General features: G+C 45.4%; 1 long non-coding RNA gene across 1 annotated transcript; it reads right to left on the reverse strand.

Annotated features, from left to right (window-relative positions):
* Positions 1-14,594: 14,594 nt before the first annotated feature.
* On the reverse strand, positions 14,595-15,555 carry LOC136293009 (uncharacterized). The gene is made up of 2 exons (XR_010722046.1): positions 15,470-15,555; positions 14,595-15,341 (listed from the first exon to the last, which is right to left on the reverse strand). It is a non-coding gene; the product is annotated as an uncharacterized lncRNA (long non-coding RNA).
* Between the last annotated feature and the right edge of the window lie 10,684 nt (positions 15,556-26,239).

The raw sequence follows: 26,239 nt of genomic DNA on the forward strand, positions 1-26,239 counted from the left end.
CATTCTACAAAGCACCCAAATAGGTGTGTGCGTGCATAGACAGCTTGTGTGCCCTGGAGACACCTTCGTGATTACTGTTTGTACTCCCGTGATACCTCTTGTCTGTCTTGCTCAGAGTGCTGGGAGCAGACAGTAGTAGATGTCATCTTCACCTCCGCCAAGTTTGGGGCTGACTTGGCTGTAGGCTCTGCTCTGTCACCTCAGCCATAGTAGAAGTCTTTGCCCAGTTTGTTCTGTGCACTGAGCAGGGACAAGTGGATTGATGCTTCAGAGGAAATGTCTCCATATGTCTTTAAATTCTTCAGTTTTGTGCAGAAAGGTGGGTTTTATGCAGGTGAAGAAAGTTTGCCTTCAAATACAATTTGTTTCAAATTCAAGCATTGTTTCACATTCCCATCTTCTTGACCTCTGACTGGTTAAGTGGAGTGCCTGCCCCATCTTTAGGGGGAGAAAGAGGCTGGGGTGGGAGGTGGGAACACACAGAGTAGAAATCAGGGAAAGACTTGAACGTGGTGAATTGTTTGACACTTCAGAGGCTGCTGTCAGAAGGAAGATTTGATTAATAGACTATTCAAATAGTAGGAAAGGCAGCTTTGATTTCTGTAGACAAAGGTTCAGAATCCAAACTGTTTAAAAGGAAGGCTGGCAAGACAAAATCCTGCAAGGTGCTGCCAGAGAGTTGGTGCCAGATTAGCCTGATTTGTGTCTCCTTGGCTAAGCTAACAAACACCCTCAACACAAGGGCAGTAAATCTCCTCCCTGAAAATGTAGTCTTGAGAAAGTACTTTACAAGAAGTCATTGGTGAAACTAGAAAAGTTGTTTCTCAACAGATGAACAAATAATGTTAATAGAGAATTAATTTACAGGCAGACAGCAGCAAGCAAGGAACTTAATAAACATTTTTCTCAAAGGTAGGTCTTGGGACAGATTTTCTTTAATGACCCAAAAAGCCAAAATTTCATTCATCTCATTAGCCATTGAGACACTTTAAGGAGATCTGGTCAGTGGAGAGCAGAATCACTTTATTTTTTAAATTTTTTTTTGCCCAAGAAGCAGCAGAAATGGAACAAAATGTTGTGAGAAGTGCAAAGTCAAACATTTGGACATTGGAGACCGTGCCAGAAGCTTGTGGTACACACTGGGGGCTGGGAGCTAGTGAGGACAGCCACTCTCTTTGGCCCAGTTATCAAAAAAGCAGCAGTGACCTAAGGATGGCACGGACTTTCCCTGGATACAGTAAAATGAGATGTCATTACCAGCACACAAGGTCTGTACGAGTCCTTGCCTGGGATACTTCATATGTGGGTCACACATCCTCAAGAAAGATGAATTTACCCTGGAATTCAGAGAAAGACAGATAGAAAGAGAGCAGAGGGGAGAGCTTATCCTGCAGAGGAGACTGGTGGGAGTGCTCAGTGAGCAGGGACAGGAGCTCTTGTCTTCGGGTGCTCTCTCTGGCAAAGACATGGGGGTGCAGAAGGAACTTTTTGAGTTAGAGGACAATGCTGGGTAAGAAACAAGATGGATATAACATCATATAATTATAACCATGAAGAATGAGAGGGGTCAAGGTTTTCTGTCTACCAGCAAAAGAGCTGGGTCAGCTCCTGAAAGGACGTGAGGAAGGGCACAAAGAGCTCCTGGCTTACCAACGGGGCGTGTAACTCAGACACATCTAATAGCAGGGGACAGTAATCCTGGGTATCCCTTTGGTCATCAAGTCACTCTTAATGAGCCCCTTTATGCTCAGTCCTTCACCAGCCAACACTTGCAATTTAGGCGCACTGTGAAGGTCCTAACGTGCCTGCCCTAATTTATCCGATGGCTTTTATTCCTTTTTCATCAATAAGGAATAATGACACAATGAGGCCCTGTAGTTGGATCATTAATTAGAAGAGTTTTCACCTTTCAATTAACAAAAGCAAAACAAATGCCTCCTGGATCCTTTTGCTGCAGTCCCGGGGGAAGGGAAAGGCAATCACCCCACACAGGTAGGGCAGCAGAGGAGTTTCATTGAGCAACAAGAGGTGCCGTCTCCGGAGCTGATTGATTGGCCCAGGAAGCTCGTTTAACCTGATATCTATCTTCAAGACTGATCAGGCGCGATGAATAAAAAAGAAGGCGTCAAGCTCCTTAGTAAGAGGCGGCTGGTGGCTGATAAACAGATAATTACACAAAGCAAAGCTGTCACAACAATAAATGTGTTTTAGCAAGAAGTGACCTCACGATGTGGGAAACACAGAAGAGTTGAAATCTCACCATCATCCAGGGGTGAGGGGAATGAAGGCAGATTTACCACATGGCAAAGGGTGCTGGCATTTGTCGCGGGATAGATGCAGAATCTGCTCCAGCAAGCCCTAGTGCAACCGGTAGGTGGTTGTAGGCATTTGATCTGCAGTTTGTTTTTTTCATAGAATCACTGGTTTAGGGGGGAGGGCACCTTGAAGATCGTCTCATTCCAATCCCCCTTTCATGGGCAGGGATACCACCTGCTAGGTCATATTGCTCAGGGCCCCATCCAACTTCGCCTTGAGCACTTCCAGGCATGGGGCTTCCAAAACTCCTCCTGTGCCTCAGCACCCTCACACTGAAAATTTCTCCCTAGTATTTAATCTAAAACGTTCTCCCCTTGACCTAACACTGTCTGCCTGTGTAAAAAGCTGCTCTAACAGCTTTCTACCCCTTTAGGTATTGGAAGGTGTTCTAAGGTCTCCCCGGAACTGTCTCTTCTCCAAGCTGAACACCCCAACTCTCTTATCCAGTCTCTGCAGCAGAGGTGGGCCAGCCCACTGGGCATCTCCATGGCCTCCTCTGGCTCCAGTCCAACAGATCCATGTCTTTCCTGGGCTCAGGACCCCAGACCTGGATGCAGTGCTCTGGGTGGATGTGTCGTGGGACCTGGCAAACTCCGGGGCCATCGGATAGACCCGGCTGGGACAGCTGCAAAGGGCACAGGTGCCCTGCACCTCTGCCGGGGAGCTGTCAGGGCTCCGCGCTTTCACCCCGTGCCCTTCCTCAGGAGTACGGGGAAACCTCAGGGCCCTCAGTGGGAATCCCTTTGGGCATCATTCGGGGAAATGCGAACCAGGGGAGGCAGAGGCTGCCGGAGCCGCTGGGCGAGCGGGTTGCCTGCACCTTTCCGGAGCTGTGCCCTCTGGCAGGGGACAGACCCCGGCCCTGCCGGCGTGGGGCAGCCTCCAGGCTCCAGCCGAGGGGTCCCGAGGGGGGCCGGGCGGTGCCGGGAGCCGTGCCCAGCCGAGCTGTCCGCTCCCCTCCTCTCTCCACAGGGTGGCAATGCTGCCTTCGGCTCCGGAGCCCGGCCCGCCGCCGCCGCCCGCGGAGCCGCCGCAGCCCCGGCCCCGGTCCCTGCGCACCCAGCGCCGCCGGGGACAGCGACATGGGGCAAGAGGGGCTGCTGGCCCGCCCTGGCACCTCCGGCTTGGTGCCTTTTCAGAGTCATGGGGTGTTCCTTGCCCGTATCTGCACGTTGGGATGGCTTTTGGTCCCGTCCCTGGCCATGCTCCCCTCTCTCAGTGCCCACCTCCCCGGGTTTCCACCAGCACGCACCGGGTGGAAGATGTCCCTAGTTGGGATGTCTCTGGGGTGGTTCAAGATCTGTGCAAAACCCCCATCACGCACTTGGAGGGCAGCAAAATACTGGTGTTTAATTAGGCTCTGTGAGTATGTGTCTGCCTCTAATTCCAGGTCCTCTCCTGCAGAAGCTGCCGAGTGGCCACAGAAGGAGATGCTGAAAAGCAGACGTTAAGTAGATAAACATTAAGATTGTGATGTAAAGGCAAGTACTGGAAAGGCAGGTTCTAAGGAGAGCAGAAGCTCGGGGAAAGAATTGAAACTAATTCCTCAGAAGCAGCTGCAACCACTTGTTTATTACAAACCACGAATCTCCACATGCATAAGAGGATGATGTGGCCAAGCACACGCTCACACCACTCCCATGGCCGAAGGTGAAGCCCTAAGACAGGCAGAAGCCCTCTGTGAGCTGAGCAGAGCACTCTCCCCTGATGCACAGCTGGAGCCCATGCCAGTGAGCAGGGCTGGGACCCCCCAGTGCTCCTGTCCTCATGACCCAGGAGCAGCTGTGCCCTGGGAAGGCATCCCCCAGGGTGTTCCTTTTTATAACTCGATATTTGCAATATGCCAGCCCAAACAGCAGAGGCAGGTGTTGTATTTTAAGGCATGCAGGAGGCTGAGTAAGTTGTGTATATAATTGTTCTCAAGGCTGAAGTAAAAATTCAACGCCATCTCCATTTCTGCCACAACAGGAGAGCCCAGATATGTCCTCTAACAATGTCATGTGTCAGAATTTCTTAATGACACTTTCCCCTCTGATTTCTGTTTAATTTGCCCCCTCTCCTTCTGAAGATCACTCTCTTTTTACATCCCTCCAAATAAAGGGCATTTAGTTAGCAGGGAAGAAAAGATTGCCATTGAAGAACTAAGAAAAGCACTGGATTAATTCTCCGCCTGCAGCTAAACTGAGAGTTCATCTCCTAATAGGCCATTTCAAAGCAGTTAGATTTACTCTTTTAGACTAACCATACTGTCTGAACAATATTTTATGCCTGTGTTAAAATATAATAGGCTAGAGAGACAACTCAAATGTCAAGAGTAGATAGTGCTGTCAAAGTAATTTGTCTTGGGTAATAGATAGAGTGACATGACTTTGAAACATTCTGAGAAAGAAATCATTCTACATTTGAATGGATTGTTTCTTTTCCTTTAAAAAAGCCAAGACTGTATTATTTAAATCGTGTCTATCAGGAAGTCTTTATTTTCTGTGAAAATAACATTGGTATTTCCAGTGATTGGGGCATGGCACAATGGGACTTTGCAGTGTTTGACAGGGGAATTAGGCAGTGCCAGCATGATGCTCCCAGAGCATCCTCAGACCACCCCTCATGGCACCTTGGATACTTGGGGGAGTTTGGGAATGGATTAAAAAATTAAACCCAGTTCTCAGGGAGGCAGCAACAGTGCATCTGAGTTCAGGGGAGATGCCATTCAGCCAAGGTGTTTTTAGGTCCCTTGAGGAGTGTGACACTGGCAGTTTTTCTTCTCCAGCATCAACCATTTAGATCAAAAATGCTACTAAATTGCAGGGGTAATTGTTTGTCACAGGTCTCCCCATGGCAGAAATGTTATTCTTACTGTTTTTAGACTTTTAAAGTTTTCAACAGCTTCCTCATAGGCAGTCAGTGGATGCATTTATACTTGAGGGATATGGAGGACCTGTTATCTAGTCTTGTCATTTGTCCAAATGTTCTGGAAGAAAGGCATAACTTAGTTCTTTGCTAAGAAAGTCTGTGTGAGGACTCAGAAAAAGTTAGAAAAGTCTTAAGAGAATTCATTGTCTTGTGTGAAAAAGATAAAAGTGAAGTTGGTAGGGTCTTGTTTAGCAGAATACAGACTAAGTAAGATTTTCAGTGTTTATTTAGTCCCTTCACACCACTGTGCCAGGTAAAGAAATGGTTGAGAAAGGAGCCAAGAACGTTTATGTTCCCTTTAGAATCTATTTCCACTGCAGGTATAAATATAACCAGCTAGCACAGCTGACAATCACCTTGTTTGGCATATTCCCCAGTGCTGCATTGTGCTCTCCTGGGCTCATGCTGAGCTATCTCAAGCCTGAGGGGGTTCTGCTGGAGCAAGGGTAGGGTCAGGGTATTATCCATCCATGGAGATGGGCATTGGTCCTACCCTGGGATCAGAGTCTGGGATCGTCTCAGTCATGCCCAGAATGGGAAACCTCTTTAAAGGCACATAAAAGCCTACAGGTCATAACAAAATAATCACAACATGTAAATACTTCCTTCACCAGGAAAAGAGCCATCTCATTTGGAAATGGGTCCAGACAAACTCAGTGTTGAATGTTACCTAAAAGCACTTGTCATTTCCACTCTGCCTGATGGCAGCACGATGTTTGGATGGGGACCAGCTTCCCCAGGCAGGGAGGTGTCCACAGGGCTGAGCTCCCATCCATTGGTCCCTCCTCCTTGGCAAAGTCTTTGCAGGGCATCCAACACTAACAGCACCTTTTATTCCCCACCTCCCACACACCCAGGTGTAGACGACCACCAGAAACCATGGGGCTGTAGCAATAAATGGCCTCATTTGAGGGTTTCCCATGAAGTTTCCATAGGAATGTAGACAGCCAGTGTTGACATCCTTGTTTTATGGAGGAGCAGACTGAAGCCTGGAGAGAGACTTGCCCTGTTGGATTTAGAGACAGTCTGTGGGAGCAGGGTGTAGGTGTAGCTAGGGAGTCTCATGCTTTAGTGACAGCACTGACACTTGTGGACAAAAATGTCCCTTTTCAATTGCTATTTTACTGTCACTTGCAGTCATTTCTATTCAAGGCATGCTATTAGCAAATCTTTGGGGAACCCCTTGAGATTTTTGGTTGATAACTAAAAGAAACTCCTTTATGTTCGTAATGATAAAACAAAGCATCAAGTCATTCGAGTTGATTTTACCCAAGACATTTCCTGAATTATTGCTCTCTCACAGCTGTCATGGGCTTGAAGCTTTCAAAAGCCCATTTTGTTTCTGCTCGTGGCCCTTTCATCGTCAAAGGCTGGTGCTGCACCCCTGGGTTTGCTGGTGCAGCTCAAAGAGGAGAGAGCGATGCAGCTCCTCAAAGTTAAACAAAAATTCCTCACGGTTAATGAACTTGTCTAATTTTATGCAGAAAATGCTACCATCTTTCCTTTTAAAACTCACTCCAAATTCCAGGTTGATACCGATGGGGATAGTTTAAAAAGCATCTCAGACTTGGATGCAACTCCCTTTGACTTTCAGCCAGACCTATACACGCTTACACACTTTCAGGGGGAAGATTTTCAGCTGTCAAAGTCTTTTAGGCAGTATCACAAACCCACCTGGCTTCTCTTCAGCACTGTGGCCAGCCAGGAAAAATCAATGACTCTCTACTTAGCTGTGTAAATCCAATTTACTGTAATTACCCATGTAAGAAAAAGATATGGCTCTACTTTGAGGTTCTCCAAAGTTGCTTTATGATCTTCCTGTAGTATTTTATCAGTGTTGTGCTATTTTTTCCCCCCACACCTTGAGCAATGAGTGAATAAGAAACTAAAAACCCCAACAAATAGCTCGTTTACTAAAAGACAAATAATGTCCCTAAAATGATTAAATTCCTCTGCAGGTGAGTGGGTAGTAATGCTCTTGTCTAGTCTGAAATCAAGTTGACCTAAATTATACAGTATAGATTATTGCATTTAGAATAATAATGGTGTGCTGGATATAGTGGAGTGATTTTAAACCAAGGGCGTACAGCCTTTGCTGAGATGCAGACGGGTTTCTTAATCTGATTTATGATGCAAAATTTAGGTCAGGTGGATTGATTCCTAATAGAGATATAATGAATCAAAATTTCTAGAATGGCTTTATTTTGCACAGAGGTGTCAACAAGCTGTACTTCTCTATTTGTGCACTTGGCGTGTAATGATTCTCTTGCAAAAATCATAATCCATCAAGTCTTCCATTCAAGAATATCAATCAGTGCCAGGAACAAGACTATTTTAGCCAGGAGTTCTCAGTCATTTTGTTTTCCTCTTCATGAACACATAAGGTGCTGTGATATTTAAATTGTGCTTTGACATGTAATCATTAAATGTTTGAAAATGTCTCATTCAGTTTTTGTTGCCTCATCCATTTGTTCACACTGAGCCCTTGTTTTGCCATTGTTCCTGGGGTTTTTAGCAGACAATACCCATATTGTTGCCCTTAATAACTGGAGGCAGAGCCATCTCAGTATTCTGAAAAGAAATTTCGTTTTAGTATTAGAAGGCTGAAATTAAAATTAATTATATATCAGTCCCTGCTTTAAGAGAAATTAAAACAAACCATTCCAAACCTTTCTCTTAACATACCTATCTTTGACATAATAAGCCAACATCTAGATGATCATCATAAAACTTGTGGTGTAAACATGAACTGTTGATCTGTGGGAGCTTCTTGCTAATATTTATGTCCTATGTGTTATGTCCTGTGTTATGCTTTTTTTTTATTTTTGGACAGCATGAAAGCAAAGTTACGTGATTGGGCCACTGTAATTTCTAACTTTCTGACAGTGTTCATCTGCTGGGCAGCTTTCTGGCTACATGTGAGGATCTGATACCAGGGTTTGGGTTGGAAATACAGCAAATCCCTGACACTCAATAACAGTTCTGGGCAGGGCTGGGTGTGACGAGGTATAGTTATATACTGTAAGTAGATGTACAGGCACAGGATTATTTATTATGGTTGGAATTAATTGCTATAAACAATAACAGATACTTGTCTCTATTTTTGCTGAAACAATGTGAAATGTTTAAGCCAAGACAACAGCCTGGGGCAGCAAGGAGCTATGGAGTCACCCATGGAGACGCAAAGCCTTCCCTAAAGAGCAGGACCAAGGATCCACATTATTTTTTAATTTGGTCATTGAGTTATGAAAATCAATTTAAAAGAAGATTTAGGTGGAGACCTCTATAAAGCATTTTGAACTACTGTCTGGAAATGGCATTAATACTTACTGTGCTCCTGAGAGTGTGTTGCTGTTAAAAAAACCCACTAGTGGTTGACAAAGGTTGTTCACTTGCAAGTTTCAGCCAAAATTCAGCTCAGTGGTGTGATCACAAAATTCAGCTCAGTGGTGTGTCCTGCTTCAGCCTCCACAGGCTACTGCCATCAGCCTCTTCCCTGAAGCATCCTCTGGCATTACACAGATGGTCAGGGACTAGGTGAAGGCTGGAGGTGATCTTCATATCTCTTTTCCCTGCATGAGAAAATTGCTGTTTGCAGAGTGATTAGAGACCCTGGGGTACAGGAGAGCCACGTCTCCATTTCCCTGTGTGGAAGCACTGATGGAAGTGAAGCTTTCCCCACCATACCCTCCCATTTAAACAGGCTGAAAACAATGGGCTGCTGTACTGAGTGCTGTTTGCCACGCTGGGTGCAGGCAGCTATGGGTGGCTTCTAAAATGTTTCTGTCTTCATTTCCACCCCCCACACAAATCCAACAGCCCAGCCTTGAGAACACGCTCAGACCTATCCCCCTCCAGCATGGGCAGGCTGAGATGCTGCTCGCCTCCAGCCATCCTGCAGATCATCATTTCTTCCCCCCCCCCCCCCCCCCCCCCGGCCCCGTCCATCTCTTGTAATTCTGGTGTGTAACTGAGAAAATTATACCTCATTTCTTCCTTGGTGTAAATTGATGCAGCTGCCTTGGAGTCGGAGGGGCTGTGCCAGATTGTACCAGCCGCGAGCTTGGCTGGGAGCCAGCGCTTGGCACAAACTTGCTGAAAGCTGTGTACAAACAAGGCTTGTCACTATGTATGTTATTGCCCTTTTGTTTAGGATATAAATATGTCCCATATATGCCAGCAAGCCTCTCATTTGCTATTTCAATGGAGAATCCTGTAAAACAGCTGTCATGCTGTCTCCTGTCAAATCAGTTACAGATGCGTGTGTCCTTCCCCATAATAAACAGGTATGAAATTGTCTTTATGCACTGCGCCAGCCCTTGTCACCAGGAATGCAAAAGAGGGAAGCTTGGAAGAAAGAATAGCCCTGAAACCTGGTGCTCTGATGGAGCACCATGAAAGTTACTTAGACCTCTTCAAAGAGACTTACAAGCAGAAAATTTTGGGCGTGAAGTAATGAACTAATGCTGATGGGTGTAGAAAAATGGGGTGAAGTCCTTGCTAGTCCATCAGGTTGCCTTTCTACACTAGCTGTAGGTGCATAGTGACAAAGCAGCCCTTGTCCTGGCCCAGATTGGAGTGGAACACTGGGAATGCTCCTTCCTGCATCCAGCAAGATGGAGCATGCTTTGAGAATAATTGCCTGTGCAAGAATATTCCATTCTATAGTGGAAGGAAACGAGATGGGCAGGATTTCAGCAGTGCTTTGTACTTTATTACTCCTGGACCCATTACATACATTGTTATCGTGAGGGGTGGCTGCTAAGTTTTGATCATTTTTGTCACTGGGTGACTTTGTGTGAGAACAGGCCACCAGACCTCCAGCTCTGAGGAGCATCAAGTATGTCAGTGTTCAAGGGACCCAAAATATGTTGAGGTCTTTGATGGAAAACTGTGCCCCACCCTGTCCTTGCCACAGGCCAGCATCACTTTGGGAAGACCTAAGCAAGCACGGATCATGTGTCTGAGTGCTGAGCTTTCCCCTCAGTGGAGTTTGATAAAAAACCCCAACATGACATATGTCAAAAGTCACTCAAGCACTGACTTGCTCTAACACTCAGTGTTACCCATGGGAGAGTTGGTCTTCAATATGAATAGAAAATTAACCTCAGTTTATAATTTCTGAACCCTCTTGCCTCTACACTTAAATCCTACCTTTTACACCAAGTGTTTTGTGGCAAACCTTCTGTTTGATGAAGTGCTTCTTTCCCAGTGGCCAACATTGGTCCTTCACATGAATTAAATGTCAGATTGTGAAAATCTCCCATGCACAAATAGAGATAATGACGCAGATTTGAAGAGATGAGGATCTGGCCCATACATTTCATTCACGTTTTCTTTGGCCATGTCTCTGATGTGGATAGTCATGAAGCTGTCAGCACCAAATAAATTGCCTATTAGCTATTAGTATCTTGTTTCATGCAATAACAGTCAAATCTGCTAACATCTGACAGCAGCGTGTGAAGGTTTGGGAAGTTTGGGGTATCCATCCGGGATAATTTTTTGCAAAGACTCAGCAGGTCAAAAACAAGTAGTTGGGGTCACACACTGACAGCTGGGGTGAGAAGCTTCTCAAGACAAGGCTTGAATGCTGACGTTGTTCTTCACACTGAGCATGAAGAGAGCAATGTCTTACAGCTTAGAGATTCTGCAGCTGATGAATTACCCATCTCCTCCCCACCTCAGCAATGTGCTGTTAAAATCAAAAGACTCTTATGAAATTGTGTTTGCACCTGAGCCAAGGATGTTGAAACTGTGGTGTACTACCAGGACCATTGGTCATACGGCAATTAGTGAAGTGCTCCTGGGCATGGCTCACCACACGCAAGTCAAACCTCTGAGACAGGATTTTAAACAGGGATGATGCTGAAAACACAAATCCAAGGAGAAACCAGAGCAAGAATGACTTCTGGAGAGTATTTCTAAGATTTGTTAACAGGAAAATACAGGTTTGAAGAGTTTTCCTTGAGGACTGAAATGTCACTGGGAATCATAGAATCACAGAATGGTTTGTGTTGGAAGGGACCTTAAGGATCATCCAGTTCCAGCCTCCCTGCTCTGGGCAGGGACACTTTCCACTAGACCAAGTTGTTCAAAGCCCCATCCAACTTTGCCTCGAACATTTTCAGGGATGGGGCATCCCCAGCTTCTCTGGGCAATCTGATCCAGTGCCTCACCACCATCACGGGAAAGAATTTCTCTCAGATATCTAACATAAACCTGTCCCCTTTCAGTTTAAAGCCATTCTCCCCTGTCCTATCACTTCAAGGTCTTATAAAAAGCCTCCTCACCAATATTCTTGTAGCCTCTTTAGCTACTGAAAATTGCTCTAAGTTCTCCCTTAAACCTCTTCTGCAGGCTGAACAACCCCAACTCTCTCAGCCTGCCTCCATACCAGAGATGCTCCAGCCCTTTGAGCATCTTTGGGGTCTTTTCTGGACTCAGCAGGTCTACATCCATCTTGTGCTGAACAAGAGGTGTTTTGTTTTGTTTTGTACTCCAGTGATTGATAGTTTTAAAGAAGTTGTTACAACTCTTTACTGAGGTGTATGGTGGGTTAGATGTGAGGAACTGGCCTCACAAAATCAGTGGGTTTGTGTGGATTTATTGGTGTGGCTGACCAGAAGTGTGCCGGTTGCTGAACAGACCAGGGGCTTAAGCTGTACAGGGAGGAGAAATTACTGTCCCTGGCCACTCTTCTTCCTGCTGGCAGTGGGCAGAGGTGTGTCCCACTTTGTCCCCCGTAGTTCAGGTGATGGGTTGCCTTTCCTTACCAGCTTCTTGTTGGCTGACATGCTCACAAAGGCCCAACCCTGCTGCTTGATTTTTGCTGCCCACTTCAGACAGACCTTTGCCAAAGGCACATGGATGCTGCTGATAATATCCTGCTCCACTGCAGTTAGCTCTGCCCTCTTAATTTTACTTTTGTGAGGTCACTTTACCACTCCTTATTACAGCCAACCAAGGCACCATGCCCAGCAAACTCTCTTTTACTAGGCAGGCCAGACTTGATCTAATAGGCGTGGGTTGGAGGCGTTAGCCTGATATATTCATTTTGACACTCCACACTAATCCAGGAGACTCAGTGCAGGAGTTTGGGGAGAGCATTGCCAAAATGACACAGTTCTTGCCAGGGAAGGCTGCAAGCTCTGAAATCCCCAAACTGAACCCAGGAAGTACTTGGGGATGCCTGCTGACATTTTGTACAACTGCAGACAAAAATAGCTGTCCTTGTAGAGGATGACGGGAGGGTTGGTCAGGACTTAAGCAAAGGCAGCAGAAATAAAATAAAAAGTCTTCAGCCCAGGGAGCTTCCACCCTCCTTTGGGATGCTTTGAATGTTGGTGGTGGAAGAAACAGGGCATCTCAGCATTTCTTCATATTGTTGGGTGAGGACAGACATCTGTTAGGAGCGACCAGTGCTTCCTGATGCCCGGAAAAATCATATTATTGTGCTTTCTACAAGGACCTGGCTGGGACAAGGGCTGTGTGGCAGGTCCATGCTGCACCTTCTCATCCTTTTTGGATCCTCCTGTCTCAGGGGATCCCTGGTCTCTGTGGCAACTTGGTGCATGTCCTGGCACCCACCACGGAGCAGTGTGCCCTGCTGCTGGGGCAGCACAGTGTTACAGCTGTCAGCAACATTGAAACAAATCAAATAGAACGGGTTCAATTCCTGCTCTCAGGATGTTGTCTGCTGCTTTTCTTTTGCGTGGGGGTTGCTGAGGGTCAGAGGACTTTGGAGGGGGAATGGTTTGGTTTCACCAGACTCATGTCCAAGCTGATGTGGGACTGGCTGCCTTTTTCTAAAGAGTGCAGTTGAGCAAAGCCCCTGAACACCATTGTTGATGAAGAAACTGGGCTTAAAATGATGCCCTGGATGTGTAAAATCCCAGGAGGTGGTAGCACATCTCTGAAGGGATCATGATTGCCTCAGCTGTAGTAGTGAATCTGAGTTTAGTGGACTAACTCTAAGATTTAATATTTTTACAACTTTCCCTGAGATTCTTTCCCTTCCTCTGAATTATTGCAGTGGGTCAAGTAAGGTGCAAGCAGTTCAGCAGAGCCCTTCTGAGCCTTGTAGAGGGCTGAATGCCTAGTGTTCTAGAACCCTGGCTCCTCTCCCTCCTGAGCCCTGCTGGCAGGGCAGATCCACCTGCTCCTCACTACTCTTTGGGGAAGGACAGTGCTCCCAAGGAGCAGGGGTAAAGGGGTGGTGCCATCCCTTCTGGACCATCCTTCCTGTCATTCCACATTTACGTCAGAGCTCCACACAGCTTTACCCTTGTACCCCTTCTCTTCTCCCTCTACTTCTCTTCAGGTTTGCTCATCTGCAAACTTCAGAGAGTGTTGGTGGCTCACAGTCCAGTGTTTCTCTCCCAAATCACAGTCACAGCCTGTCTTTTTGACATACCCTAGTGGATGTCTGGTTGCCAGCTCAAGCCCTTTGCATCCAGGCTATGCCTGTGCCCCACATGCTATTTCTGTACAGCAGCTACAAGCAGATCACCTCTCCATCATCCTCTGGTGTCACATCTTTCCTCCAGCTTCCCCTGCACCCACCTCTCCTCCTGGCCAGACAAATGCAGCTTGATGAGCCACCATGGAGTTTCCTTTTACAGTTATCAGTGGCCATCTCTTCCCTTCTGTAAATCTCCCTGTTCCTTCATGTTCTTCAGTAGCTCCTTCTTCAGAAGGTCCCGCTCCAAAATAATCAGTTAATGGTGACCCAAGGTCATGGAATCATGGAATCATTGACATTGGAAAAGACCTCTAAATCACTAAGACCAACCATTAACCTCACACTGCCAGCACTGGGTGGTGGGTGTTTCAGCCCCTGCTCTCACCCTGGTTGCCTGTGGCTGTCTCTGGTCTTGGGCTGGAAATCGCTTTTTAGTCAGTGCTTGCTAAGAGTCTGGCATGGGAGGCTCCTCATTTCTGAGCTAGAACTAACACATCAAACTACAGCTTTGATTGCAAATGTAAAAATACCCCTCCTCTGCCCCAAGAGCAAAGGGTTGGTCTGCATGTTTCCCAGCAGGTGAAGGGGGGGTAAATTAGTCTTTATTTGCACAATTTGGGGTGTGTGAGGGCAGGAGAGGAGCCACTGAGCACCAGGATGCCCCTCCTGACAGCTGCCAGATTTGCTCTCAGACTTGGGAAGCTCCACCAGGGCAGGTCCATACCTGCCCCTCACCCCCCGGAGTGAATAGAGGGGATTTAATCCATCACTGGCTGGGCTGAGGAAAGAAGAGGAATTCAGGGAAGGAATCAGAGGGCAAAACAGTTTCCAAAACATGTTTTGGAAATTTGCAGGATTTTGATGCTCCTTTAAGAGTATTTTCATTTTGTGCAGACTGCGAGGACAGGATAATTAGCTAAACATAATGTCTAAGTCTTTTTTTCATCTTTATGCCAACTTTATTTTTAAACACTCTCCCCTCCAGGCAAAAATCCAGCTGTTTCTCAAAATCACGTTGTGATTAATCTTGGTCCTCATTGTAATCAAGAACAAAAATCCCCTTCATTACACTGTGGCTGAGGTTTCTGCTAAGAGGATTTTGGTCAATGTTTTTTCAAATTGAACATTTAAATAAACATGAGTTTTTATTTTAAAAAGCAATTTGGGCAAAAAGTAATCTTATTTAAAATATTATTTCTATAGATGTACCATTTACAAAACCCTTTGTGGAAGGATCATTCTTGATTAAAAAAAAATAAAAAAATTCTGATTTAAACAGAAGAGCCTGGAGAGAAACTGGAATTTTACTGCAAACGTTTTATATAAAAGCAAAGACTTGCCCTCACCCAATGCTTCCAAACTTAAACAAAGCAAGCTCAAAATTCAGCACAAAAATAGGTTTTTGCTGCTGTTTGTTTTGACTCTCTTTCTGGTTGATTTATTACCCTCGACACCCCGCAGCACCATCTGAGCAGTCTTTCATCACTCTGCTCTTCTCTTTCGGACATGATGAAACTTTCTGGCTCCTTGCTGTCCTCCCAGCACTGATGAACACGGAGCAGGCGCCCAGTTCTGCTGCCAAACACCCACCTTCAGCGCTTGGGTTTGCTCTCATCTTGCTTCTGCCAGCAATTTGGGTTGCACTGGTGTGTGCCTGGGAGGATGGGTGATGTCCAGGAGGAAAAAAAAAAAAAGAAAGGCAATTAATTAAGTCAATTAATCAAGTCAATTAATCAATTAAACGTGAGTCCATGCACCAAGGCTTTCCTTCTGCTTACACACCAGTTTATTTAAAAAAAAAACAAAAAAAAGACAGGGCTTTTAAGTGCAGTGGCCACTGAAGCTGGGAGTTGCTTGGGTCCTGGGTGAGCCCAGCCTGCTTTTAATCATGTATGTATGTTGTATTCACTCCAGCTGGTGATTTCCACCTTCATTTTTCACCTCTCACCCAGGAGTTGCAGACTCAGAGTCCCAGGTATTAGGTAGTCCATTTGTCATTCTGAAACACCAGATCCCACGGGTTTTGGTTTCTTTGTCCAGCTTCATGGTGATTGTTCTGTCCCATCGTGTCAGCTCAAAGCTGCTGGAGCTGGCACCAAGGCGACCTGCTGCAGGGCCAGAGGTGTGCCCATGCAGGGCAGGTGTGCTTGCTGAGCCTTGGGGGTGAGCATGGCTGGGGGACAGCTGGGGGTGGCATCACCTGCTGCCAATTATCACGTGTGGAAAATTAGAAATACACGCTCAGGCATATCTGTGTACGCACACTCCTGATGTCTGGATGGGTCATTCATGAGACCTGCCATAGATGTTCCAGCCTGGAAGTGCCACAGGTCATGAAATTTAAGGCCTTTCCCCGTTTTTCCTTCGTGGCAGCCTGGTTTTGCCGATGGCTCAGTACGGTCAATTCTCTCGTTAATGAGGCTATAATTAGGCAGGGCTAGTTGGGAAATGTTTTTTCCAGTCCATCAAACATACTGAGATCCTAAGCATTGCCCCATCTGGCAGTGACTTAAACAGAGGAGGTTACAAATTTGGTTTAATTTGCATTTTTTTGTGGTGTCTTTTTTAAAATTTTATGGTGGCAGTCCCACCTCAGACATCCCAAAATGCCCACAGCCACGATGTCTGCCCCTGTCTGCCAAAGGGGACCATGGGAAAGGCAGAGGCAGACACTGGGGGAGTGGCTGCAGGGAAGACCCTGCAGCAAAACCCTCGTCATAGGTTGAGTCACCATGAGGTGCTGAGACACTGGCAAAGAGAGCAGCTAATCCAAAAAGCCTGGAAACGTGAGCTCAGCAGACTGCACAGGTTCAGAAATCACAGATTAAAAATCTCTCTCCTGGAAGAACGTTCCTCCTGTGCGTGTTTTCTGGAGTAGGAGGACATCTAACCTGATTTTGAAATGCCTTGTTTTGGCAATATGAGATCTCATTTCCACCCATAAGCAGCCAACACTTGAATATGTAAATTACAGGGTATAAATTAAATGAGTATTGTGACGTTCAGAGGCATGTATTGGCTATTGCATCATCTAATACTGAAGTCTTGCAAGCTACTGAGTGATCCAGATAACTGAGTCTGTGCAAAGGCTGTGTTTTTGTAGCCTGTAGTGATCCAAACAGCACTTTTTCTAATCCAGCCCAGTGTCATTGAAATTATGGAAGTACATGTGACTTGAAAAAATTAAAACCCACACGTGAAACTAGCAAACTTTTAACTGCAATCCCAACTTCGTGCTTCTACTGATTCCAGTGAAGCCAACAGAGCCATTCAACCATCAGGAAAGATACAGGGAAGGGTAAGGGATGACCAAGGGCATGCAAGAGTTTCCATATGACAAACACTAAACAGACTGGGACTTTTCCTCTTGGAAAATAAATGACTCTGAGGGAGACGAGCTAGAAGCTGTGATATGTTCAAGATGATGGATGGAGTGACCAGGGGATTATTCACGGTGTTTTTGAACACAAGTATTCACTGGTGAGCAGCAGGTTCAAAGGAAACACACACACAAAAAGCTTCCTAGTTCTTCCTCACCTGATACCCAATTACACCGAGCCCCCTGTCTGCCTCCATGGAAACTTTTGAGTCTCAAGTAGTCAGTCAAGTGTTTTTCCTATTGTTTTCAGAGTGAATAGAAGGAGCTGCTCTGTAACAGGAGAGGTCTTGGGTAGACAAGAACATGTTGCATAACGGGTACTTAAAAATATTTAAGCCACCAAAATCTTCATCTTCTGACTGTGCCCCTCACTCATCTGCTAGTCCAAAAGGAAGGTGGGCAGCTCTAGCACACCAGAAAGCAGCAGCACCCGGTACCTTTCCCCGTGTCACTTGCCAGTCAGGAGCAATCAGTCAACTGCTTAATAAGCAAAGCACTTGAAACCTTTGGAGGTATTTTTCTTTGTTGTTATGAAAAGGTGACACACACAGCTAAGCAGCACTGACTGGCATTGTACTGCTTTATAAGAATGCACATAACCACCTGCGACCTGCCAGCCCCTCGTTTGTCAATGGGGAGCAATCATTCAGCCACTTAGCAATTGCCAGGAGACATGCTCTGAAGCTTTCCAACTGAAAATTAAAGAACAGCACTTTGGTGAGTGATTGCAATTCCCTGACAAAGCATCCTGGAATCTTAAAAATAGCTGTGAATTTTGGTATGTATCTGTAAATAATTGTCGGTTGATTTCTTCCATTTCTCAGCGAGCTGGGTTAATTCTTTAATTAATGGTCATTAGGGATTTAGAAGACAAATGAGTCATTCATTAGCTCGGTGTGCAAACTAATGAGCAATAAATGCTTATGAAAGACATGATTTATTTGGTATTCAGAATCTGTGTCATTATGTGGTACTGATGAAGATGCTGAGAAGCAAAGCTGACCCTTGCCTCGCAGCCTGCTCTGTGGGACCACACAGATGCCGAGTTTGGGGAGCTCCCAGGAAGTCAGCAGCCTTCCTATTACTAACAAGGCTTAGACAGCTGGGGCTAAGTTTTCTCCTAAGGTGAGGTGTTTTCCTAGAGGCTGAGTCCAGGAGGATTGTTCCTGTTCATGTCAGGTCACATATTTGAGATCTTCAATACACGTATGGCACTACCATGGGTGGTATATCCTTGTCCCAGAACCATTTTTGGACTTCTCTTTGGTACTGTCCAGACAGACAACAACCCAACATCTAAGAATAGAGCCTGGCTGTGCTGCTGCCCCCATTACCATTCTGTTTTGTCTGTGATCTTTCAGGAAGGCTTACCACCCACCCAGCCTTGCTTTCCCACAGCTGAGGGGAGGAGTTGTAATAGGGCAGAACAAAGCTAACACACCAAAATGTCAGAAGCAGTAAGAAAAAAGAATCACAGAAGGTGCATAGGTTGCACCTGAGAAAAATTTACTCTGCATCCTTTTTGATGCAAGCCAGGAGACACAAGCTGGGTGGCTGCTGCACATACCACAGGGTCAACAGTTGTAACACTAGCAGGTTCTTAAGGTTGGTAAAAGTGCATTGCAGATGGCTCTAGTCACCAGTCCAGGCTTATAAAACCTGCTGGTGCCATGTGGACGGTGCCTCTCACCCTGGTAGGAGAGGATCTGTGGTCAGGGAGCAGTACATGTCATGGGTGCTTATTTTGGAAAAGAAGCTTCTCTGACTTGGTGTGTCAGGAATGACACCTTGTGGAGCTGCTCTCAGGTGGCTTCTCTGGTCCCAAGCAGACATTTTGTGGACCAGACAGATCAACTCCTTTTCTTAAATCATCAACCCCCTTGTGGTGTCTGGTGGGGTAAGAGTCTGTTGATCTGCCCCGTGACACTTCCACTGCTATCCTTCAAAGTTCTGAAAGCCTGGCTTTTAATAAAGACTTTTTTTTAAAAGATAGATGTCATTGAAGTGTGCTGAAGGAGACAATTAAAATGTCTGGAAATTAATTCAAAATAAAAGGAACTCTTCAGATGTAATGATTTTTGGCGCAGGGGTCCTCCAGGGCACAACTAATTACTGCAGAGACCAGAGGCAAGACTGAGGTGAGTTCATTTTGCTCCTCAACAAGCTCCACTGTGTCCCTGATGAGAACAGGGAGTCCTCAGGCATGTGCTGCACATCACTGGTGCTGCCTAGGGCTGGGAAGGGAGATGGGAAACAACCTCACCTTGTCTTTGTAGCACTACCACACCTGTGAGGGGTTTGGAGTTGTTGCCAGCAGAAACAAGGTAGACAGGTGACATCTGTGTCACCTCTGTGAGGCTGCCTGCAGGCCCCAAGCATGGTTTGGGGGATCTGGTGTGGGCAGGAATTTGTGGCTGCCCATTTGCCCGGGCACAGCAGGCACACAGTGGCTTCTCCAAACTCCACAGTCTCAAGAAGGATCATTGAAGAGGCCAAAGGTCCTTCTGGCTCGGTTATGTTAAATCTCAACTTCTGGAGACCCAGATCATTGGGTCATGAGTGGCAAAGTACTGCATGAGTGGGATATAGTAATTTGTCCCTGCAGACATGCTTTAACCAGCCTGGTGAGTTGTGCTGGGCTCTCTGAGCTGGCCCTTCCTGCTTCAGAGATGAGTTAATCTTGTCTGTTCATGGTGGAGCAGCTCAGATCTCATCCAGGAGCAAACAAGTTGATATTTAAATAAGATCATCAATTTGTGCCTTTCTGAAACATTAGAACAGCTCAATTTATGCCATTTAAGAAAGGCATTTATTGTTTCCTTGCATAAGCAGCAGCAGCAGAGGTGATGCATTCTCCCTTACTGTTTTTCAAAGGAGGTTGTAGCCCTTGTTAATGTGTGACCTTCAAGCTCCACAGAAAACTTACAAATGAAAAGCTCCTGTGAGTAATCCTGTTTGTAGTCAATATAGCTGCATTCTGCAGAGGTTGGGTGTTAGTTTCTTGCCTCAGAATAGCAGGTAACTAAGGGTGGGTTTTTAAACTTTTAATTAATGGATTATTTGGCATTCAAAAATCCTCCCTTAAGCCTAGACGCTGAATTACACTATTGCAAGAAATGTTTTTAATTTAATTGAAGAGTGGTTCTTAAAGACTTGGCTCTGGCTGTGGTGGGTGCCTTTTGTCAAAAAGCCGGACCTTGGTGATGCTGTTTACCTGTGAGGTTACGTGGGAGGGGGAAACCCAGTGTGCAGCGTGGGCTGCAATGCCTGTGTCCTCTGCAAATGCTTCTCATTAATTTACCAACAGATGAGAAAGTAGGGGGGAAATGGGCATTTTTCATGTTTTCCTACTGCTTCAGTCAACTCTCCCTGTAAGAAAATCTCTTTCTTGGCAGCTTGTAGAAGTTCATAAAAAATAAGTGTCAGAAAAGTAAGTTTTTTTGCAACTGCTCAGTCTTGGCAGGTGACCTCCAAGGGCATGTGGGACTGGGGTTCAGCAGGACGTTTTCCCCCCACAGCCCTGGGTGAGCACTCAGACAAGGCCAGGCTGCTGGGGTGATCAGCGCAGATAATTAAAGAGGTCTCCAGGTCTCTTGGTGATTAAAGAGAATTTCTGTATTTGCCTGCCAGAGCATTGATTCCAAACCTTGGCCTCTCTCTGGAGAAAAGGGTTAGCAGATCTTTTCATGTGTTTGTTTGGGTTTTTTTGGTGGTTTTTTTGGTGTTTTTTATTTTTTTTTCTTTTTTTAAATATGGGTGGTGGGGATTGTGAGCTGACCTGGCCTGCTCACTTTGCAATATGAGAGTACAAAACCCTGTTTATTTCCTCTAGCAAACAGTCATTGCAACTTTATTTTTAGCATCTGCACAGTCAAAGCAGCTTGGGGGCAGGCAAATGAATCCTGGCAGGGGAATGGGTCTCCTTGATGGGTGTAGCTGGGTGCTCCCGTGAAAACTGGGACTGATTTGGCTGAGTTATGAGCCTTGGAGAGCTACAGTTCATTCATATGCTGAGTATGACTGTACATCCACCCAGAGGAGAGGCTGGCTGTCCTATGCCCCTGCCGGGGCTGAGGGAGACTCCTACAGGAATGTGACTCATCACTCACAGAGCTTCCAAAATCTCTGTGTCAGTCAAGTAGTGACTGCAGCCTGGTGCACTGATCTACCTGAAAAGGGATGAAGCAAACTCAGCCTTCCCTTTGTTTTGGAGAGACCAGGCTTCAATTGCAAGGAAATAACTTTTTCCCATTAAACCACAGATTAAATAATTTTCATCCTTCTATTTATCCATATATACTAGGAATACTCTTCATCTCTCACCTGATCAGTAGACCAGCTGTCCCTGTTGCACAGTCATGAAATGTGAGCTAACCCCAGGCTCTTGGCAGAGGATGGGAGTGCTGAAACAGCCTGAGCCATGAAGCAGCTCCTGAAGGCTGAGGTTGCCCCATTTGTGTTCAGCATTTAAGCTAAGCTGCAGAACATTTTGAAGAATGGTTTTCAGGATGCTTTCTTGGGAGCTCTGGAGCATAGAGAACAAAATGTGCTTCTGCAACGTGGCCCAGAGTGAGATCTCTGTCTACTGCATGCTTCTTGGGCCAGGACTGATTTTAGAGTCTTTTAATGCTTGTTCTAGTTCAGTGGTTAGGAGGTAGGAGGACAGGACACAGGCCAGGAATAGGCTGGGTTATTGATCTGTGATGAGCAAGATGTGTCATTTTGATCTATCCTTAAAACCAACCCAACAATCCAATGAAGCAAACAAAACCAAACTTGCAAAGCGGTGCCCATCAGCAGTGGCTGCACCAGCAGTCTCTGGTGGGCTCAGGGTGTGCTGTAACAGTTTTGCATCAGAAAAAAAGCGATTGGTATAGTTTTGGTTGTTTTCAGAATGTTTGGTGCGATTAAAATAACACTGCAGCTGGGATTGTTTCACCTGTCTTATAACAGTCAGGTCAAACTTGAAGTGACCAGCAGGATTCCAGAGTGCAAAGTCATCCCATTTTGAAAGGGAAGGTGAGAAGAGAAAATTGTCAGATTGATTCTAGAGTGCATTGAAATCTTTTAATAGCTTAAATTTAGACAAACACTTGCTTTACTATTTCTGTAGTTGAAGATCTAAACCCCTATATACAATTTTTTTGAATTGCTGGACAGAAAAAAAAAAAACAACACCTCATCATCCAAAAATTAATTTTTCCTGGAGTTGCCATTACTATAAGCATTTCCCACCCTGCCAACAAGCAAACGAGTATTCTCCCCTCTAGGCAAGGACAATAAGATGCCTCAAAGGTTTTTATTAAAACTTTTCAAAGTTGCAGAGGGTCTTTCTTTATGGAAAATTCATGTCAAGAGAAAACTCGAATTTTTGGAGGATAAGAGAAATTATGGCAATTTGGAAAAAGATATTTCAAGTTTCAAAAGTGGTCTCTTTTTAATAAACACCAGTTAAAGAGCCACAAAACCCCCCAAACAAACAAAAAAACCAACCCAAACCAAAAAATAAAACAAAACAGTACAAAGCAAGGGCTGTATTTCAAGGCCTGCCATGGCAGACACAGCTTCAAGGCTTTGTCTTTGCTTCCTGAAGGCTTTTCCCACCTGCTCTGCTTTTTGCAGAAGCTTCAATTAGCTTTGGCCAGCCCAAAAGAGAGTCTGTGGACAAAGATCAGGCTTAGGTGCTTGTACTCCCACCATGGCTCCAAAATCATCTCCCTCCTTTAAATGGGGTGTTCTGGAACGTGGGATGTCCCACCTGTGGGTGAGTTTTGGGCCTCATGCTGCCTTTTTTGGGGAAAGATTCACAGGAAAGCCAGTTTCCCCTCTTTCAGTGTCTGTTAACTGCAGGAATCCAGGCTTCCTCCTGCCTCAGATGAGTGAATAGCTGGCTTTAATTTTGTTTGTATCTCACATTGACAAATTAAATGTGCATGGATGGGTGAGAAGTGATAAACCCAGAACCTTCAGAGGATGAATTTGGAACATATTCCTGTGCCAAGAGGACCACCCTGGCAATAAGGATATTTTAATCGTGTCACAGGCATACAGGGGCAATCACAAAGCATGGGGCAGGTCTTCTCTCTTATTTGGGGTGAAATAGCCTAGCTTCTGTCTGTGGGATCAGCAGGGTGCTTGGGGTGCTGAGATCATGCAAATACCCCACAGTCCATTGCAATTGTTGCAACGGCATCAGGAGGATGCCACTGCTAAATGAATATGATGTCTCCCAAGGAAACAGAGGATTTGTGCCTTTTTGCTGGGTCTTTCTAACATGCCTGCAGTGAAATTGGTCATGGGTCCTGAGGCAAGGAGAGCATGTCATAAAGCCCCAGCCTTGCTGGCAGCAGGATTTGGCCCTAAGAGTTTGGAAACAGTGACAAGGCTCATTAATGTCAGTGGCACTGGATCAGGGTGTCCTGGGGCACTCTCCCACTGAGGGCAGGAATACCTCCCAGAGCAGCAGTGCTTGCAGTCATCAGTGGAGGTGCAAGTCTTCTCTGTGTTAGGATGTCAGGCCAGAAGGAAGCTCATGTTTGGCCAAAGTTCAGCCAAAATATTCTTGGTACAGGTAAAACTTAAGTAAAAATAAATTTAAGCATCACCTGCTTAAAACTTGCACAAGGCAAGAACCTGGTCAATATTAATCAATGGGCAAGGTGTTAATTAACGTCTTGTTTCTCAAGCCAAACACCATCAAGCCGGTAAACCACTTTTAACCTCACTTCCAGGTAAATTATGTTTAGTTGCCCTTTTACCTGCTGTGCTTTGTATATAAATGAGCAGCAGCTCCCGGCAGACTCCAGCGAAAGGTTAGAGCCGCGCACAGCATCCGGGATGAACGTTTGGGATCTTCTCTGTGCAGACAAGTGTGGCAGCAAAGAACACTTGGGTTTGATTAATTGGGACAAATCCTACTTTGATGGGAGTCCAGAAGGTACAGGGGCAAAAGCAGTTGTTAATCACAGTGTCTGCAGCTCGGTGTTGTGTAGTCCGGTGTGGGAAATATTGTTATGACATCAATATGCATCTCTGGGATGGATGATGCGTAATCCGTGTGATGCTTAAAGATATGCAGGAGAAAGTGGGAGAGTAACAAGGGGCCAGACCCTCATTTAAAATCTTTTCAGGCTGTGGATTGTCAAAATATCTCAGAAGGATTTTGGCAGCTTTGTCACTTCCCCTCCCCTGGTGCTCAGCTGTTATTTAATTATTAACATGCGTGGCTCAGGGTTGTCTCGGCAGGTGGAAGAAAAGTCTCTGTTGAAAGTGATGGGAGTAGACTTGAAAATCTCAGCCTCATGGTTGTTGTTGTAGGACCTTTTGGAATAGTACGAGAAGATAAAATGTCATGAAAAGCTGGATCCAAAGTCTGTCAAAGTCAGTGAAGTATTTCCATCACTTTGGTTAGCTGCAGTCTGATCCCCAAGAGTACTGATGAAAAAGGGGAGTGGGTAGATGTGGGAGCAATCCTAGCCAGCCTCCACTCCTGTGGGTCATTTTCATTGCCCAACACTGTCCTACTAATTGCAGATTTGCCTTCATGCTTCCTGCCCCACTCTGGGGGACTCACTGGCCCCTATGTCTGCTTCAGCAGTGCCACGGCCTCCAGCCAAAGGCTGTCCCTTGCCAGAGACTTCTCCTGGTGCAGTAATGCCTCTCAGGCTGTGATTTTTAATGACGTTTTGATGGTAGTAGGAGTAGCAGTATATGGATTCACACCAGCCAAAGAGCATGTCTTCCTTCACTGAGGGAATGGGAAAGACTTTTTTCAGCAGAAGATGCCTTCAGAAGTGCCAGCAAATTCTTATTAGTGCAGACAAGATCTGGGGAGAGGTTCCCTCCCTGGATGACATTTTTGGCAGTTCTCTGAATATTTTCCCCTTCTGTGATGAACATGGCATTGGAGATGTCTCGACCATCAGCATTTCAAACAGAAATCTCTCTCATTGTGATTGGCGCACTTTAAAATCTTCTCATCTGTAAAACATTTTCCCCTCTAATTTTGGACGCAACGCTGCTGAGGCAATTAAGTCCCCCCATTTAGCTTTTCTAGGAGGTTTCTGTGCTCTTTCTGTTTTATCTGAGTCTCAGCAGAAGGTGCTGTATTCCAACAAACAAGGCAGAAGGAGCTCGTTAGGTGTGTTCGTGCACTGGGCAATGTATTTGTTAGAAAAAGCAGTTTATACTTCTAAGGATAACAGAGATGCATCTGTGCATTCATTCAGCAGCAGCATAAACATGCACCTCACGTGCAGTAATGGTGGCAATTGAGCAGTAAGGGAGGGGGAGCAGACCCCAGGGGAAACTCCCCACAATTGTACATTTATGCCCTATTATTAGTCTTTTCACTTGCCAGCCTTTTTTTCACACTGATGTGGCAAGGGTAAAAAAAATCCCCGACAAACCAACTCAGGAAAATACTGCAAAATTTCCTGCTCTTCCTTTAATTTCAAAACAATATCCTCATTGTGTTTACATCTGTAGTCAGTAAAATATACTGCCAGTGTTCCAGTATTCCCTGCCAGTCTGTTACTAATCCCCCTTTTCGCGTTTTCCCAATGACAGATGGTCACCATAGACGAAGTTTCTAGAAATTAGCTGGGATGTTCAGAAGGGCTTTTTGGCAGGGTGGGTACAGGGACATTAGGATTAAATTGGTTTTAGTGTGGCACAAACACAGTAAAAGGGCTGAAATCTTTCTCCTTTTTTTGGCCACTTCTGCCTGGGATAGATAAGGCTGCTGTCCTCACTGTTGGGACCACCTCTAAATTACTGTGGATTGATGATATGCAAACTTGGTAAAATCTTTAACACTCCCTTTCCCTAGAAATGGTAGTATTTTTGCTTTTAGTCTTGGTAAGAAAACAGAAAAAAATGCATTTTGGCTCAAACTTGAGATTGGGGTTTTTTTAAGCTCGCAAAAAGAGTCTCTTACTGCTCCAGCTCTCATATCTGTGCCAAGATTTTTTAGACCTGATATTGTTGGAAAACATACCAAGTTGAAAACTTTTTAATATAAGTTTAGTCAGGGGTTTTGTTCGGCTTTGCCTGGGGGCAAAAGGAATTTTAAGTTTCTTTTCAAAGGACTGTTTCATCACTCAAGGCTTGATGAGCTTAACATCTCAACAGACTGGGAGTAACACAGAAGATACACAGAAGGTAATGACCAT

The sequence above is a fragment of the Chamaea fasciata genome, unplaced genomic scaffold, assembly GCF_029207755.1.
Source record: "Chamaea fasciata isolate MVZ Bird 193981 ecotype frontalis unplaced genomic scaffold, bChaFas1.0.hap1 SCAF_8, whole genome shotgun sequence".
Classification (NCBI taxonomy): Eukaryota; Metazoa; Chordata; class Aves; order Passeriformes; family Sylviidae; genus Chamaea; species Chamaea fasciata.